General features: G+C 42.0%; 1 long non-coding RNA gene across 1 annotated transcript in view; it reads right to left on the reverse strand.

Annotated features, from left to right (window-relative positions):
* The window catches only part of LOC144587367 (uncharacterized), a 59,510-nt gene extending 41,960 nt beyond the window's left edge, over positions 1–17,550 (reverse strand). The window contains exon 1 of the long non-coding RNA XR_013542520.1: positions 17,444–17,550. This is a non-coding gene — a long non-coding RNA (uncharacterized LOC144587367). The remainder of the gene's footprint in view (positions 1–17,443) is intronic.
* Positions 17,551–17,761: the final 211 nt, after the last annotated feature.

A 17,761-nucleotide genomic window follows, 5' to 3' on the forward strand; every position in this document is an offset into this window, starting at 1 on the left:
GTTATCCTGGGAAACATGAGCTTGGGACAATGTGTTATCCAGCTCAATGCTAAGGTATTTCTATCTGGATGAGTTTGTGGAGGATAAGGGTGACTAGCCTTCTCTACTATAACCTAAGTCATTAGAACCGTGATGCTTTTCCTGATATTTTAGTGTGCCTTTAAGAGAGTGCTACGAGATGCTTGGTTTTAAGGCTTCCCCATGCAAAAACCTATAGTGAGGAAGGGGGGTTGAAAGTGAAGGGGTGTGTGTGTGTAGCAGAGACAGCTGTATGAGCAATCTAAAAGGCTTCCTTTAAAAGAGAGCGCCCTTTTTTTCTATTCCATTCCTATTTCTGCTTCTCTTCCTGCTGACAGCCCCTATCTGCATCTGGATGTGAGCAAACTCCAGCACCACTTTGTGTGTCAAGTGTTGGGACATGGCATGGGGCTGATACCGTCTGAAGAGATAGGGCGGCCAGGTGCTCTTGAGAGCAAAAGTTCAATCCCCATCTGCCTCTATTTAGAACTAGAATCTGCAAAAGCAGGTGGTGGCAAGTTACCTGGTGTTGACAGGTCAGATGAGAGAAGGTCATGTCACAGACCCCCTCAGTTAATTCCTCAGCAGGCAGAACAGGGGGCAGCTGATTAAGCAGCATGTGCGCTTAAGGAGGCAAATGCTGTTGAATCTTGGTCTGTGGGTATGGCACTTAAACATGAGTACAAATCTCACCGAACTGCAATGAGGGATCCTCAAACAGTAGTATCTTCACCGCTCACCAATCATCCTTACACAGGACTTGGGTCTCATTAAAATGGAAACAAACAAACAAAAAGACCAGTTCTTCTCAAAGGACATTTATAGGTTATTGCATTTATCACTCATGATAAGTTTTAAGGACACAATTTCAGTAATATTGTTGGAAGTAAACATTTAAATATTTTAAATCCATTGAAGCTCTGGCTGAGAAGGTACACAAGATTAAATGAAATTGTACATCTTGATAGCTTTCATAGGTTCAAAGCACCTGTGAGCCTCCCAGCACCCAAGAACTCTGAAAAATTTTCATTATTATTACAGTATATATTTTTTAAATTGTTGGCCTGGAAAGGCCCCTTAAATGGCCACTAGATGGTACAAGGGGGCTTTCTCAGAAAGAAAAGTAATTTATAAGGCAAAAAAATCTGTTGGGGGTAGGTTGTGGGGGTGGCCCTCCAAGTTACAGGGATCACTGTTTGTGGCCCTTGGGCCCATTCCTGTCACAGAATATGTTACTACCAACATCAATATATTATTGTTGTTCATCAATTTACTGTTTCTATTCCAGCACCTTTTCGGGCTTGGCAGTACAGTACTCAGCTCATGTCTATGAAGCAAGTCATTGATGTCTCCAAGTTACCTGTACACATTACAAACTGGAGCTAAAATGAATGCTCTCCTTCCTTCCCTTTCATGGCAGAGCAAGGTGGTGACTCCCTCAGGTAAAAGCGGTTTCCAGTTGTAATTATATGGACACTGAAAATGAGTCATGTTTTCTATATTTGCACTTGTAATAAATGTTCGAAGTGTAGTTGCACACCCTCTCTACAATAAGGATGTGTATGTTGTTTCCACACTGCAAATACCCACCCAATCCCGCCTGTGCAGTAAACACCAAGGATATGTGTAAAGAAACGTAAACGGCATGGCTACCTTGCACTTCTTATGTTTATACCTGTGATGGACACCAGCTGAAAACAATGACTGCTTCCGTATTGGCCATTTACTTTGGAACAGCCATGCCGTGCTCATTCACTTTTTAAAAGGCAGCTGCAAGATATCACGAACAAAACATCTTCTCCTTTTATCCCCCTCTTTTGACTTCTGGTGTTATTTTCTCTTGAGCTCCAGAAGGACTTTCTTGTAAAGACAACCCACCCAGTAGAACATTTGGGACTAGTATGTTGGCAAGTCTTTGGATATGAGTCCCAAGTCTGAGTCTGGTACCAAGTCCCGAGTCCCAAGTTCCCCCCCCCAGAAAAAAGGGAGGGTTAGATAGGTTCTGAGTTGTGAGTCGTGTTTGTCTTTGAAAAGAAAAGAAAAACTGAGTTGAGTCTCAATTGAGTTAGGTCCATCTTGACAGTGAAATTCATGTCTCCATCTCTGAGTTGTGGAAACTCCTCAGGGGAAAAAAAAAATCACTTATCATCATATAACTAAAAGGCTATTTAAAAGCTTTTGAGAGGTGGCTATAGGTTGGTTTGCTAGGCGGTTGTTCCCAAACTTTTTGCTGTTATTTTCTACTGACTAAGGAGCCTGTGAACAAAGACAGGCTGGGGAGCAGTTGAATCTGGGGTTTACTGTGGAGATTTGAATTTCCTAAGATGGAGGACCAAGCTTTTGTACCTCTCCAGTTCCCAGCAAGTATGTGGGCTACTGTGGATAAAATCTCACTCTGTTGCAAGAGCTGATAAGCCCTGTTTGGATGTGTGCAGAGCCTTTGTCCTCCATTAGACCTCAAGACACAATGCAGATTACATGGCTTCAAAACCAGGCTTTCCTTCCCCCGTCCTCTCCCTGCCTCCTTTTCTAATGCCTTGCCTGATAAAAGGATCTGTGATCTTAAAAGCTTGCACACTGTCTTGTGCATTTGCTTGGTCTAACAAAGGTATTATCTCATTTGGGAGTTTGTCTTAGGGACAACACAGGAGCCCCTGCTTTAGATTGAGGGCTGGCTTTTGAATTGTTATTCTTTAGGTGCATCGGCTTGTCTGCCCTCCTATTTATTGCAAAAGAAGCAATTGTAATGTTAACCCATTATGTCCAAGCTGTGCTTTTGAGTACTGCCTTCAGGAGAATGCCTTTTCTTGTTTGCACCCCATAGGCTATGAAAAACACCAACTGGCAGATGGCCCTTACCTTGGATCAGATTTCCAGCTTTGACCAAATTCTATGTATGTATGTGTGCATGGTCATGGATGTGTTCCAAGGTACAAAACAAATGTTTAATCAGATAAAACTGCAAGGCAGTTCAAATATTAAACATAAAAGGGAAACCTACTGGTTGAAACAAAGGAGTAAAGGAGGAGAGGGAAGGGAAAAAGAAGTTGAAGGAAAAGTTTGCACTAGCTAGGGATGTGCCCTTTGGATTTTTTTTTTACTCCAACTCCCAGAATTCTCCAGGAATGTCCAACACACAGAGTCACCACTTATAGACACCTTCAGATACCTACATTTCACTCACCTGGAAGAGGGCCTGTCTCTGAGCTTCCATGACTGTCTTGGGCCTGTTTTTCCTGTTAGGGCATGGTCACACTGATAATAAGAACTGCTGTTGAATTGGGTTTTGCATAATTAAAATAATTTTTTTAAAAAAATCCTGGTTCCATGACGCACAGAGAAAACGGCTGCTTTTTGACCACAAAGCAAAGTTTTTTTTGAAGAGGCCAGTAGGTTTTTTTTTTTTAAAAAAATTAACACGTTTCTGAAGTTAATTTTTCATGAATCACTTTGGGCAATGTGAGCACCCCTGTTGTATTAAATATTGCCTTTGCGGGTGGTCATGGTTTATGGAGGACAGGGACACTGCCGTCCATCCAAAATATATATTTGAAAACTTTAGCACTGCATCACTATAATGATATGCCACTTAATTTATTTATTTAAAGAAAGACATTTCAAAGGATGCCGGAAAACTGAAGAAATGCTACACAACATTGAAATCATGGTCTGCAAACATGCTGGACAATGAAAGGATTTAAAACCTCACATGCACTTTCCTGAAGCAGTTTAAAGTCCCTACTTTATATCAGAGTAATACTTTTCAAAGCAAATGCACAGTGATACAAAGACCATGTGACTGTAAATTGATTTTTTAAAAAACTGGGAGCAGAATTGATGCAAACCAGCTGTGTCACCAAGCCTTAAGTAATGTACAAAAAAGGAAGCTGCTGTGGTGTTTTCTGGGAGTCGTAGTTTTGCTAACCTTTAGGTTCTATAGGCATCTCCGGCAAAATCTTCATGATCACCCAAATAAAAGTGCCTAGATGGGTGCCTGACCCATCTGTGTGTCCTTGTGTGGACACTACAATCCTTGACTGTGCTCATTATGGTGTTGTCTGTTATCTTGGCTTGCAGAAGCCTCTTGGTGGTTGGTGGACTTGTGCAGAAGATGCTGCTCTTTTACTGCTTACTCCATTAACAGACTCTTAACTGGTTCAGCCCAGAGAGATGTCATCTTCCTATGTTGCCTCTGCATCCTTTTGCATCAGGATAGCTTTAGGTTTCCTCTGGAGATAGTGAAGCATGCTGATAATGCAAAAGATTAAATCATTCCCTCTGTTTACTGAGTGTCTACAATGTGTGGAGAAGGCAGCGCTAGGATCTGTCTCAAGTTGGAAGTCCTGCCACATTGTGTTTTGTTTCTTCTGAACAACCTAATTAACTGGTCCAAATTCTTTGTCTAGAACCAGAGTTGGTTCATGGCAATGGCTGGGAATATGATGTCTCCTGCTCCTCTTCTGCAAAGACAATCACATCATCCTCTTCCTCTTTCTTTTGCTGCACCTGGACCTTACCTGTTCTGCCACAACAAAGAGGTCATCCACTGTGCTCATCTCACAGTCTCTGACACCTGCCGCAGGAAACTCCCAACCTATAATAGTAGAGGAGGCCATGTTCTAGCCAATCCTGGCTCCTGCCTTCCTCCCTTGCCCAATAGGATCAAATACCAAGTGCCCTCCTGGAACCCTTCAGAGAGACATCTGCCCATCCTTGAATGTTGCCCTGCCAAAACATTCTTAACTGCACCATGGTGGAAAAACCCAGTCCCTGACTGTTCTCTGAAAACCAACTTGTCAGTGCCGGACTGTTTGAATTTGGCATAGTGGTAGTAGCCTGGTTGAACAGACGTGTGGCCAGGGAAGTCTATCTGCACAGTCCTGGCCCTCCTCTTGCCGTTGGTTTCCTTACTTTCAGAGCAGAAGGGCAGCCTGTCACTTGTACCCAGCCAGGCAGTGGGCAGCTGAGGCAGGACAAGATAGGCATGGGTAGTCATGTTAAGGCCAGCCAGCAGAATATTATTTCCCTTTGTTGTTACTCCTCACTTCAAAACACACAGTGCTTTGTTGTTAGACAGTCAGTTGGAGCGTCCCTGGTTTGTTAGTTGACTTCCCCCCGCCCCATGTAGTCAGCTGCATCATCAGTGTATAAGCTCCAGCCTCTCCCATGGTTCACAAGGGATGCTAAAAGACAGCTGGAAGAACTAGCTTTCACAGTCAGAAGGAGGGGTGGGGGATAGAATGGGCATCATGGACTTCATGTCTGAAACTCTTGCGATGTCTGTTCTAGTAGCTGAAATAGACTTCAGAGGCTATTTTTCTCCACCTCTTTGTTGGTTTCTGCGTAGCAGTTATAGCCAACATTCCAATATCCTGTTTGCTCTAGTGAACTAGGGCAGTGGTTCCTAACTTTGGGTCTCCAGATGTTCTTGGACTGCAATGTCCAGAAATCTTGACCAGTGCAGCTAGGGAGGAAGGCTTCTGTGAGTTTTAGCCCAAAAACATCTGGGGACCCAAGGTTGGGAACCACTGCTCTAATACAAACAGCCAGTGTACTGAGCTGATAGAGTTTTGGACTAGGACTCAGGATTTCAGTCCCCGTTTCACCGTGGAATCTCATTGCGGGTGTGTGACAATGATAAACCACCCCCCTGAACAACCCACGTATCTCAGAAACCCTGTTAGGGCTGCCATAAATCAGAAGTGACTTGATGGCATGTAACAGCCACCCCCCATAATCTATTCCTTATTGCCATTGTTGGAGCAGGCAAGTCTGTGGTCTTGGGCAACACCGATGGAGCCATGTCTAAGGTGAAGAAGTTGGGTACTTAAAACTGGGTTGGTCTACTGGTAGTCCTCTAGTTAATTTGTAGAAGATGGGCATTAGAGCTGACTCCTAATTGTTTAACAATAGTAAGCTCCCCTTTCTCAAATTAGGCTACTCCCCATTAGCCCTCCAGAGGCGATAAGTACTGGATTTGGTGAAAGACCCTATGAACAATCCAAACTACCACCTGCATTTCATCTAAAATGAAATCTGAGTCCATTATGTAGGCTGCTCCTTATAGGAAATATCCAAGAAATTTTGGATGGAGAACAAAATAAGGGATTTGGTAAAAATTAGCAATATTTCACATGCCTTGCTCCCACGCATTTAAGAAGAAGTCACAGAAAGCACAAATAAAGTTTTTTTTTCTAGTCACATTTTACTATGCACGTGTGTTTTGTTTTTGTGCTAACTGTCTCTACCTTTTATTGGTGCTACCTGCCCTGTAGGAGACCATCTTAAGCTGGTCATGAAAGTTTCTACACAGGTAACAAACAAGGTCCCGAATAGTACAGAGAATCCAACAATTGAACACAAGGAGAACATTCTCTCTTGATTGCGGCACTCAACTTGGTTAGGTGGGAGACTGGTGGGATGGGGTGGCCGTACACAAGGATGGGAAGAGTTAGTCCAGGGTGCATTTATGCAGTGCTATACATGCGTTGAATGGTACAGTCGGTGTAACTCACTGGTTCTTAACCTTGGGTTACTCAGGAGTTTTGGATTGCAACTCCCAGAAGCCTTCACCACCAGCTGTCCTGACTGGGGTTTCTGGGAGTTGCAGTTCAAAAGCATCCGAGTAACAAAGGTTAAGAACCACTGGTTTAACTGACCCACATGTTAATTTCGCATAACCATTTTAAGTGTATTTACAGGATGCCTGGAGCAAAACTATTTTTGGAGCTGAGCATTTAGTGTAGGAGATTCTGTTCAAGTTTTGTTTGAAACCTCCCACGCTGCCTGTGGTTTGTGCGACTGGGACTTTTCGGGGCTAGGGTGATTGTTTGTCTATCCAGCAGAAACCAATCATTTCTGCCAGCTTTTCATTTCAAAGAGAGCCCCACCTCTTTGCTAAGTGTTCTTTTCGCTCTCTTTGGTCTGTTGCTGACAGTGTTGTTTGCTGTTCTTCTGTTCATTTGGTTGCTAAGTATGTCTGCAGTGAAGAAAGCAGCATCTACAAGTCTGTAATTTCAAGCAACTATAAATAAAGACTTTTTAAAAAATATTTTCTTCTATGTATGTCTCAGACTCAGTTATTGAGACTTTAAGTGCCAGTTAATGAGAAAGGGGTGGGTTCTGGGGAATTGGTAGGTATTCTCTTATGTGGATCTCTGTATTTCTAGTGCATAGCAAAGGGGATTTTATCAGAAATTCAAAACTGCAACAGATTCTACATAAGGCTATTTTTATGAGTTGATAAAAAAAGGGAAGATAACAGAGAAGAGAGAGAGAGAGAGAGAGGAGGCCCAAGGGAGGGTGAGTGAATGAAAAGCACTATGGAAGGCCAAGACTGCAGCCAAAAGCACATTCATCAAGCAACAGCTCTGAATCCAGAACTTCACAGCGTTCCAGCTGGGGGCTGCACAGTAGTAGATAGGCCTGAGATGAGAGAACCTGCAAGCTCACGAAATTATAAAAGATTTATTGGCTTGCATGCTGCACTTGTTTTGTTTTTCCATAAACTGCATGATTTTAATAAAGTGTATAATTATCCAGATTGTTCCAATGGCTTTCCTCTCTCTTTCTGCTTCTGTTAAATGAACCCCCTTGTCCATATATTTTTGGCTTTCTTTCACATTTTAATTTAATTTTTAATTGAATGAAACTATTTATTAAACTACAAGTGTGAATATATGTGTGTGATGTACCATCCAGCCGTTTTTGACTTATGGCAACCCTAGTAGGGTTTCTGAGGTATGTGAGATATTTAAGGGGTGGTTTTACCAGTGCCATCCCCGAGGGAGTTCCCATGGCTGAGCCGAGATTCGAAGCCAGGTTTTCTGATTCCTAGTCTGACACTCCATCCACTACATTACAATAGTTTCTACAATACATACAATTAAAAAAAATCAATGTTCAGTTTTCAGAGATTCCAAATAGTCCTTTTGGTAGGTGGATACCTAAGGGGGGGGGAGCCGTGATATGATTTTACTACAGATATTTGTAGCTATTTAAGTGGGACAAATAATTATTTAAATGGGACAAATAGAGAGACCATCCTATGCAAACAGCTCATTTCAACATAGAGTAGCAGCTACACTTTTGTGAGCAAGTGCTCATATTAAAACCAAGTAATTCATTTATTCAGGAATCAAGCATTCCTTATTTTACTGTTTCTTCATGAAAAAGCTTCAATACAGAAGCAGCCATGTAAGAATTAGAGTATTCTGACATAAGTTTTACCAGGTGAGGGAATACTCCTTCAAGTGTCACCCAGAACCCCTATTCTGTTATATGGGTATAATAGTGTATGCTATACAGATAAGACATCTACATACATACATACATACATACATACATACATACATACATACATACATACATACATACATACATACATACATACATACATACATACATACATACATACATACATACATACATACAGAGATCGCCCACATGTTGGAAGTTTGAATGACTCTTAAGTCAGCTACCTGGGATTGAATCCAGGTCTTAAGCAGAGTTTTGGCTGGAGTACTGCACTTTAACCACTGTGACATGAGGCTCCTGGGAGGAGGAGGACCAAATATGAGATGAATTGACTCCTTAAAGGAAGCCACAGGCTTGGGTTTGCAAGAACTGAGCAGGGCTGTTGAGGGCAGGACAGTATGGAGAGCTTTCATTCATAGGGTCACATAAGTTGGAAGTGTCTTGAAACCACATAACAGCAACAAATTACTGGAAACCTGTAAACTTCATTGGGCCATGAGACCGTGATTTGAATCCAAACTATGTGCTGGATTTGAATTCAGGTGTCTTCAGTTCTAGCCCAACTCTTTAACAATTACACCACCATGGAACTCTCACATCTACTCCTAGGCACCTTGACCCACAAATATGTTTAGTTATATCAATGGACAGGTTTTCAAGGAAGGAGATATGGAATTGGTTAGAGTAGAAGGTTGCCTTTTAGTGAACCTTGAAGGTCTCCTCCCATCATCTCATAGTCTTCTGACAAGAAGGACTTTTTAATGTGAGTTTCAACTCTGTGCTGAAAGAGAAATTAATGGGATTTTGGTTATTTAGAAATACAATGTGTAAGCCCTACAAAAATCTCACTCACCACCTTTGGGATGTCCCCCTCCTTTTTCCTCCGTGGTCATAACGGGTTTGTGGTCTCTGATAGGTAGCATTTCCCCCTACTTCCAAAGGAGAAGGGTAGGTAATGCTTGTGTTGGCAAAGGTTTCATACAGCATACTGAATTTATTAAAATAGGTGAACAAGAGAGGTGGTCTTCTGTGTTACAAGAAAAACACACACACACTGAAGCTAGGAATATTAACTATATGACTGTTTAAAATAGCACGTAATTGACTCCTTCCCGTAGAGTTTGGTAGCAAACACTACAGTACTGAATGGAGATGGGAGATCTTGTCTGGACTGGCAGGCGGGTGGGTGGGAGCAAGGCGGAAAGGCAATAAAAGTTATGCTTAAATTTATTACATGAACAAAGTCTTCCTTAAGCCTTTTATTTAACCCTCTAGCACCTAAGTTGTTGGCTTATTTATTTATAAAGGATATTTACAGGTTAGCTCCTACATATTTCTCATTGTAGTGGAAAGAGCAAATATTATTACATGTGAGCCGTGCCTGTTTTCTCCCCACACAAAACGTGAAACATCTCAACTCAGGGGGGTCTGGGAACACTTAAAAGGCATGTAAGTTTTGAGTTCTATTTTTAAGCAGCTAATCCCCTGGAAAAAATATTTTGCTTAAATGGTTTAAGCTGTCCATCTTGAAATAATTTTTTAAAAAAGTATATCCAAGTAGTAAACTGATGTAGGGTCCAGAACATGCACTTGAGGGGCTTTCAGACAAGGTTTTTAGTGTGCCATCAGTTGGCTACTTGGGATTTTACTCCAGGTGGAGGATGGGAGGGGGCGTTCCAAGGCTTCACCTTCTGTTACTAACTCTCAGTGTTTTCCACTTCTTCTTCCATCTTTTTTCTTACCTTGATGGGTTTTTAAGGAGGAAGAGACAGAATGGCTGCATGTTAGGTTTAGGACTAAGGGGACTAGGAGCCATCTGCCTGGAAGGACATTTTTGTTAATGTTTTGGCATCATCATCATCGTCATCGTCGTCGTCGTCGATGCAGAGCTGGAAGGGATCCTATGGATCACTGAGTCCACCCATTGTCAAGGAGGCACAGTAGGAATCAAACTCCCAACTTTGGTTGCGTAGCCAGGGATCTAAACCACTGAGCTATCCAATAGTTCTTATGCTAGCAAGGACTTGAAAGGCCCGGTCATGTTACTGTGGTGGCAGTCACAGGGGGAGGAGGTGGGAGGATGTGCCAGGGTAGCAACTCCCATCTTGAAGGGTTAGATTTTGTTATATCAGGAACTAGGGATGTGATCAGCCCATTATGGGTAAAAAAAACCCCTACAGGCCTATTTTACTGATACCTGTTTTATGGCTACCTGAGCACACAGCTATTACAAACAAAATCATTTGAATTACAATTAGTATCACAATATATTGGAGAATCAGTGGATACTGTTAGACTAGGACTCAGGAGAACTGGGTTCAAATGGCGGCTCGGACATGGAAACTCACTGGAGAAGTGAGGGAACTGGCAATGGTGAATCATTTCTGGAACATCTCACATACCTTGAGAGCCCTGTTATTGATTAGTAATTGCACGCCCTCAATCAATTCTGTTTCATGATGACCCTTCTGAGGGTTTTCCAGTTAGAGAATACATTTAAATGGCTTACCATTCCCTTCTTCCAGGGGGGATCCTCAATCTGTCCAGCTTTCCTATGACTAGACCGGTTGGCTGTTTTCCAGGAGGCACACCAGGGAACGAACTCCCAGCCTCTGTCTCTGCAACCAGATATCTAAACCACTGAGCTATTTAGCCAGCTCGAGGTCCTTTATTAGAGTCATCTAAAGTGAGAGTACAATACTTACTATATGATTTTAGGTACTAGCATATATAGAGTGATATACTTTTACACATGTTGACATTATCAGTCTGTAATGTTGAATGGCATATAGAAGCATTTCTTGTTCTATTCCATTCAAATCTTAGTTACACCAGGTGGCAAGTCCTTAGAATGCAGCTATCAAATGTGTTACAGTTCATCTGAATTAAATTCATCAAAACATTAAGACCCCTGCTTTTCCAGGAGAGCTCAGAATCTGCTGAAAATTGCAAAGAAACAGACAACCTTGGCCTAAGGTCTGTACTACTACTACTACTACTACTACTACTACTACTACTACTACTACTACTACTACTACTACTACTCCTCCTCATCATCATCATCTTCTTCTTCTTCTTCTTCTTCTTCTTCTTCTTCTTCTTCTTCTTCTTCTTATTCTTATTCTTATTCTTATTCTTATTCTTATTCTTATTATTATTATTATTATTATTATTATTATTATTACTGGACACTTGTGAACTGTGGGGTTAAAAAACCCCAAAGGTTGATCCCAGTCCTGATCACAGAAACCATAAATACGACAGAAAGCTGCACATACATTCTGCCTACCCGCAATAGCACAGCTTCAAGTCCTCCAATGATGTGGTGGTTCTGCCAAACTGACAGCAATTTGCTAAGTGATATGTACAAAGTGCAGAAGCACTCTAAAGCTACAACAGTTGTGAGATGTGTTACTCCACAGGAGCTATTTCTAGCAGTAGGATGGCTGATCTCACATTACAATTAATTCAGATATTAAAAGCGAAGAGATTGTCTTTAAAGGGTGACTCATTTGAAAGGCAAAGACTCCATTCTATGTATTCTTCTGAGGCTGATATATATTATCCAGCTTTAATTTGGATACCTCTCATTGATTACTGAATCAAAAGCCCCCAATGCGCGACTAAAAGGCAAAATTTGAATTGGGCAAAACTAATGATCGCATGCTTTAACATATAATTCTGCTTTGCTAAATATTCCTTTGAAGCCAGGACACATGATTCCACCTTGGGTGTTGCCAACTGCTGATCAAGCAAGAAAACCTCAGCCCTACACTGACAAGAAAGTGCGAGCATGATTTGTGATTGGCTCAAATCATCTCTCCTGAATGGTTATTCAAATTCCTGTTGTATGTCACACTTTCTTTTGTCTCCTTAGGACTGTAGAGACCCCCCTTTTTATGATGGGGTTGGGGAGTCAGATTCAAATATTCTCTTACAAAATCCTCAGTTGATTTTCAGCAGTTTTACTTGTAGGACTCTTCAGACACAACAAAATGCCAGATCTGGGAAGCACTTTGGGCATGAAAAGGTGCTGTAGATTAGAAATCAACGGCATAGTTGTGATTGTTAGACATTGAGGAAATTACATCCAGAAGTTCTAAATATTAATAAAGACTTCCATAGGGCACTGGTATGAGAGGAAATAAATTAGCCAGCTGCACTGGCTCTTTTACTCATTTTTTCCAGCCCCCCCCAAGAGAGCTTTAATTATCAACAAATGGCAATTAATTTCCTGTCATGTAAGGGTTGTACAATAAATGCCCATCCACCCATTAGAAACCATGTTGACAGTACTAGGCTCTTTTCAAAGATGGGAACTTGCTTTGCTATATACAGTTGTCACTGCAATTAACTTGGACCTTTAATTATAAGCAGATGGATGAATTGTTTTAATCACCGCTATATATCTCCACATCTCACCAGTAGTTTGTTCATTTGACACAAAGTCAAGAACATCAAACAGGCACTAAATGCTAGCGCAGGAACCATGCCAGCCTCTAAGGGAAGCTGTTGATCACAACCTGTCATTTTGAAATGTTCGAAAAAGCCAGACAAACACTCTCTGGATTACTGTCCTGAGTGTGCTTTATCAACCCAGCTCTCTCTTTCTTGATAATTCATTGGTATCATTTCTTTTTTTTTTTAAATGGCAGTACTCTATAATTATAAAGCTTCGGGGATTCCCTTCTTCCTGCCTTTGAAATAATTTGCTTTGAGCCTCTTCAGAAAAAAAGAATCTATGATGATGATTAGTGTGCTATTTGATGAGCGGTAGGAAAAAAACAGGGTGAGCCATAAAGCTATCCATCTCGAGCGCTCCGCCAACTGTTCAGAAGGGCCACCAAGGAGAACGCCTGCTCCTCCATTCCTGTTGCTGCTCTTCAACCAGTTTGGGAATGTGGATGGGAAAAATCCAGTCCTGGTTGCACGAAGCCTGCTGAATCCAGGGTCTGAATGGACCGTTGTGACGCCTGCGGCAGCCATGGCGGTCCCTGCACGGCTGAGCCCGGCTAAGCCTAAAGGGCGCCAAGGACATTTAACAAAAGCTGCATGAGTGGCTTGCCCCCCCCCAAAACAAACCAGACTGGGGAAGGATTCTTGCTCTGATTCCCAAGCTTGCACATAGTTTCTCTCTTTGCTTGCACTGTTGTTTCCTGGACATTGTATCAGAGATTTTACCTGTCTTATATCATTTTACCTGTCTTATGTCATCAGGCAAAGCGATGACCTTGGGCTCTGTGTGCTCTGTAGGTCATTTTTGTGACCTTGGGGTCCCTCAATGGACCCAACATGCATTGCATCATCATGGGGGGGGGGAAATCAGCCTAGAAAAGGTACTTTCCCACTCCTGGAAGTTTCCAGAAGTGAAAATTTCACATGAAAACGGAGTGCAATATCTTCTAGTATCTTGCTTTTCCCACTCCCTACCCCACTAAAAGTGAAGTGGAAAGTAGACTGCCAGCTAGGCTAGTGTTTTTCTGGGCTGAATTTTCCAGAGAGGTTTGCATTTGGAGTCTTGGTAAAAATCCCAGTTGGTTCTGGGAGCACATAGTTAGCAGATAGACCTTACACAGTTACCTACAGCATCTTGTATAAGTTTAGGCTTTGATGCCTAGCATCTGAGAATCATAGGTAGGAGCTCTGGAAAGACTTCAATGGGGGAACCGAAAAAGGTCAAACCTGTGGCTGTTGTAATAGAGTGGACTAGGCTGAACAGTCTAATAAACTCATTCACTAAGGCAGCTTCCTGTGTTTGTTTACCCTCTTTCTCCATCTGTCACCATTCTATCATTACTCTCAAATGAGGAACCATTAACTGTCTCTCAGACATTGCAGTTCTACACATAACTATCCCTAAAGCAACAATTCTGAGCAACTGTTACCTCTAAAACCACAACCTTAAAAACAAAACAAAGAAGCACATAGATAAATTAAAAATAATAGTTCCTGGATTATCCTCAGTTGTGTTCCAGTTCTCATAGCCACAATCTCGATGCAAAATACTTTGTCCCAATATTTGGCTCTTATTCAATCTTGGGGCTCATTTAGCACAGCCTGCAGTTTCTGTGTGCCTCATTCAGAAGCTTCAAACACTAGCTTGAGACAGGAAGCTAGAAGGACTACTACTACCATAAAAGCAAGCTCTGCCATATTTTGGGACTACATCTATTGTCGGAACGCGATTTTCACTTATTCTCAAGCACTGCTGTTTTGTGATGGTATTACTCTAGTCTAGTTCTTGTTCAATTTCCTGCTCCCCACCCCTTTGTCTTTCCCAGAGTCAATGTGTAGACTGTAAATCAGCAGCAGAAAGTGCAGATTCAAGAGAATTCAGTGTACCCCCCAGGCTGTACGTTCTGTGGGGTAGAGGCAAATCTAGGTGAACTCTGAGAGGGCTCCAAATAAGTGTAAGCTCTTCCAGGCAGGCTCATAGTCGTCTTGTTGATTTTATTCTCAATGTTTACTAAATACAAAAAGACAACTTTCTAAATTGTTAAACTTGACACAAAATAAGATGTATTCTGTGTGGAGCCTTATCAGAGATCTTGACAAGGCATGCCTCGTTAGGTAATCAGCGGTTGAATGTTTAGGAAAGAATTGCAGCAGTGCTTTGAACTTCAGCATGCCCACATACTGTGTATGTTTCTCCTGAACAACCATAATTGCACACCCAAAGAGTGGAGTGCTCATCCTTCATCCTGCATAACTCTCAGAAATGTGGAAACTGTCTCTCTGAGTTGAATGATTCAATTGTTAATATACTTCCTGTTCTTCTCTTGCTTTTTGCCCGGATGTGTGTTTCTTCATTTAGGCTTCTCATAGGCACATTCTTCTGGCAAACATATATACAGTCTACAGCAGTGGTTCTTAACCTTTGTTACTCGGATGTTTTTGAACTGCAACTCCCAGAAACCCCAGCCAGCACAGTTGGTGGTGAAGGCTTCTGGGAGTTGCAGTCCAAAACTCCTGAGTAACCCAAGGTTAAGAACCAGTGGTCTACAGCATTCATAGGGGCAGCTCACCACTGCTGATCAAAAGCCTTTCTTTTGGCACATAAGTATGTAGTGGTGTGATCAAGCCAGGGCTCCCAAGGTTAAAAAACAACAACACAGGACTTTCTGAAAATTAAGGATAATGACATTACCCACACACCTTCTCAGGTTCCCCTATTCCCTCTGAGTTAGGTGCAACTCAGGAACAGTGTTATTTGTGGCAAGTTGTCACTGTTGTAATGGAAAATAGTTGAGGGCAATTTACTCGTGAATGGGCAATTAAGAGCCATTGCCTTTACCCAAGACCTGCTTCCCTTCTGTTAATATGGACTGCTTCATCTGCTTGCATTTTTGGACTCTTCCAGGGGCGTGGCAGAACTAGCTATAGGAACTGTCAACAACAAGCACCTGCACTTCCCAAGTTATGACTTCATGGCTATCTGTATGTAAATTTTCTCTGGTTCCACCACTGGGCTTCTCATATCACTCTTTGTTTCTAACTTTTCCCACAAAGTAGCCTGGCTCCTGCTTTTGGTGAAGACAGTGTTTTCCCCACTCCTATAGTAACACAATTTGTCTCCATCAAGGGTTGAATAAGATACAGCTTCTTAACCTCAAACGCTTGCCTCAAAGGATGAGGGCAGGAGATTTGGCCTGAATAATCCCAGATTTGGGCTGGAAGTTTGATTCTCCAATGCTCTTCTGTGGCGTTTGCCCTTGTGGCCCCTGCTTGTCATTGCCCCACAAAGGCTCACGTCACATTTTCTTCTTGCTGCCACCAGTGGATTACCTCAATCCACAACATAAATGATGTTAGTCTGAACACTTGACTTGTGAACAGAAACAGAACTTATTTATTGAAGTTAAGAAGACTGAATTCATAACAGAAGTTTCTCAGATAAACATTATGTGCAAGCAAATCATCAACAATTCTCTCAGTACATATTCTCTTCTCTTGCTATATCATCACCACCTTCTCTACCTATTTTCCTAACCAGCTCTATCTTTCTCAGTATCTGTTCCTTCTCTCTCTGACTAACCAGCCCTATCTGACTCCTTCTTTTCCCGCCAAGCCTCATGTAGCTGCTGACTCCGCCTCTCCAGTCCTCTCATAGGTTCATGCAAATCAGCTCATGAATATGAATAGCATGAGTGATGTGGGCGATCGTCACAGCTTCCTAGAAGGAGAGCCAGCTGGTGTAATCTTGGACAAGCTGCCCACTCTCAGAGTGTCCCCAAAGAAGGGAATGTTAAACCACTTCTAAATATTCTCTACATTGAAAACTCTGGAAATGGTAATCATTACTCAGAATTAACTTGACAGCATGCAATATTTATTTATGTAGGTGTTTATTTATTTAGATTTTTGTTTAATTTAGTATTAGTTTTCAACTGCTCTCTTATGGAAAATATCTGCAATTAGAGTTCTCTACCATATTCAGCCAAATGTCAAAACACTAACCAAATCAGGGCTGTTTTTGCATCTCTGTGGCCATGGGAGAGAGCCAAGAGCCCGGTGGTACTCATAGGATGGAGCATCCCTTCCTTGCCCCCAAGATTGTTCACGTTAAATCCAGCATTCATGAAATCAAATATTTAAAAAGACATGATGTATTTAAAAACAGAGAAAAGGAATGCAGTCTACTATCAATACCTTCTAAGGATGCACAGATTATTGGTATGAAAGGAAAGGAGAGTGTCAGCTTCACATCCCAATGAAACCCAAGACCTCTCTTGCACACTCCACCTGTTGAGCACTGGGGAGGGTCTCTGAGCTGGACTGTAAACCCTTGGTGGCATTTTTCATACCTCAATTGAAAGTCAGGGACTTGTATTTTTGTAGCATATTGGCTTTACATTCTTTAATTTTCTCAGCCCTCTTCTTCTATTATTACTTACACTATTAGGACTCAAACTACACACATGTGAAAAATGTGAATGGATCTGCTGTGAAGTTGCAACTGGGAAGTCAGATTTCCCTGGGTGAATTTGCTTTAGCTGACTGCATAGGAATTTGCAGAGAGAGAAGAGGAAATTGGCAATCAATCTTGTTTGAAGCTTGTTAAGGTAGCTCTGCTGTGGCCATCCAGAATTACATAAGGCACAACAGAGCTACCTTAACAAGCTGAAAAGAAGTGCTGATTACCAATTTCCTCCTTGCTCTCTGCTGACACTTCCTTCCTTCCTTCCTTCCTTCCTTCCTTCCTTCCTTCCTTCCTTCCTTCCTTCCTTCCTTCCTTCCTTCCTTCCTTCCTTCCTTCCTTCCTTCCTTCCTTCGCTCTGCTCTGTTCTGCTCTGCTCTAATCTACTTGGTGCCATAGCATAATGGCACCAAGCCATCAGAAGCCAGTTTCTCATCAGAATGAGCCTGCTGCCCTGCCTCATTGTTGCTGAGGTGGGTGGAATTGATGTATACATCAGCAGAAGTGATCACAATGTCAAAGCTGATGAGAATGCATTTACTTCAAAGAAAGAGAGAAGCTCAGGTTGAA

Source organism: Pogona vitticeps, chromosome 1, assembly GCF_051106095.1.
Source record: "Pogona vitticeps strain Pit_001003342236 chromosome 1, PviZW2.1, whole genome shotgun sequence".
NCBI classification, from domain to species: Eukaryota; Metazoa; Chordata; class Lepidosauria; order Squamata; family Agamidae; genus Pogona; species Pogona vitticeps.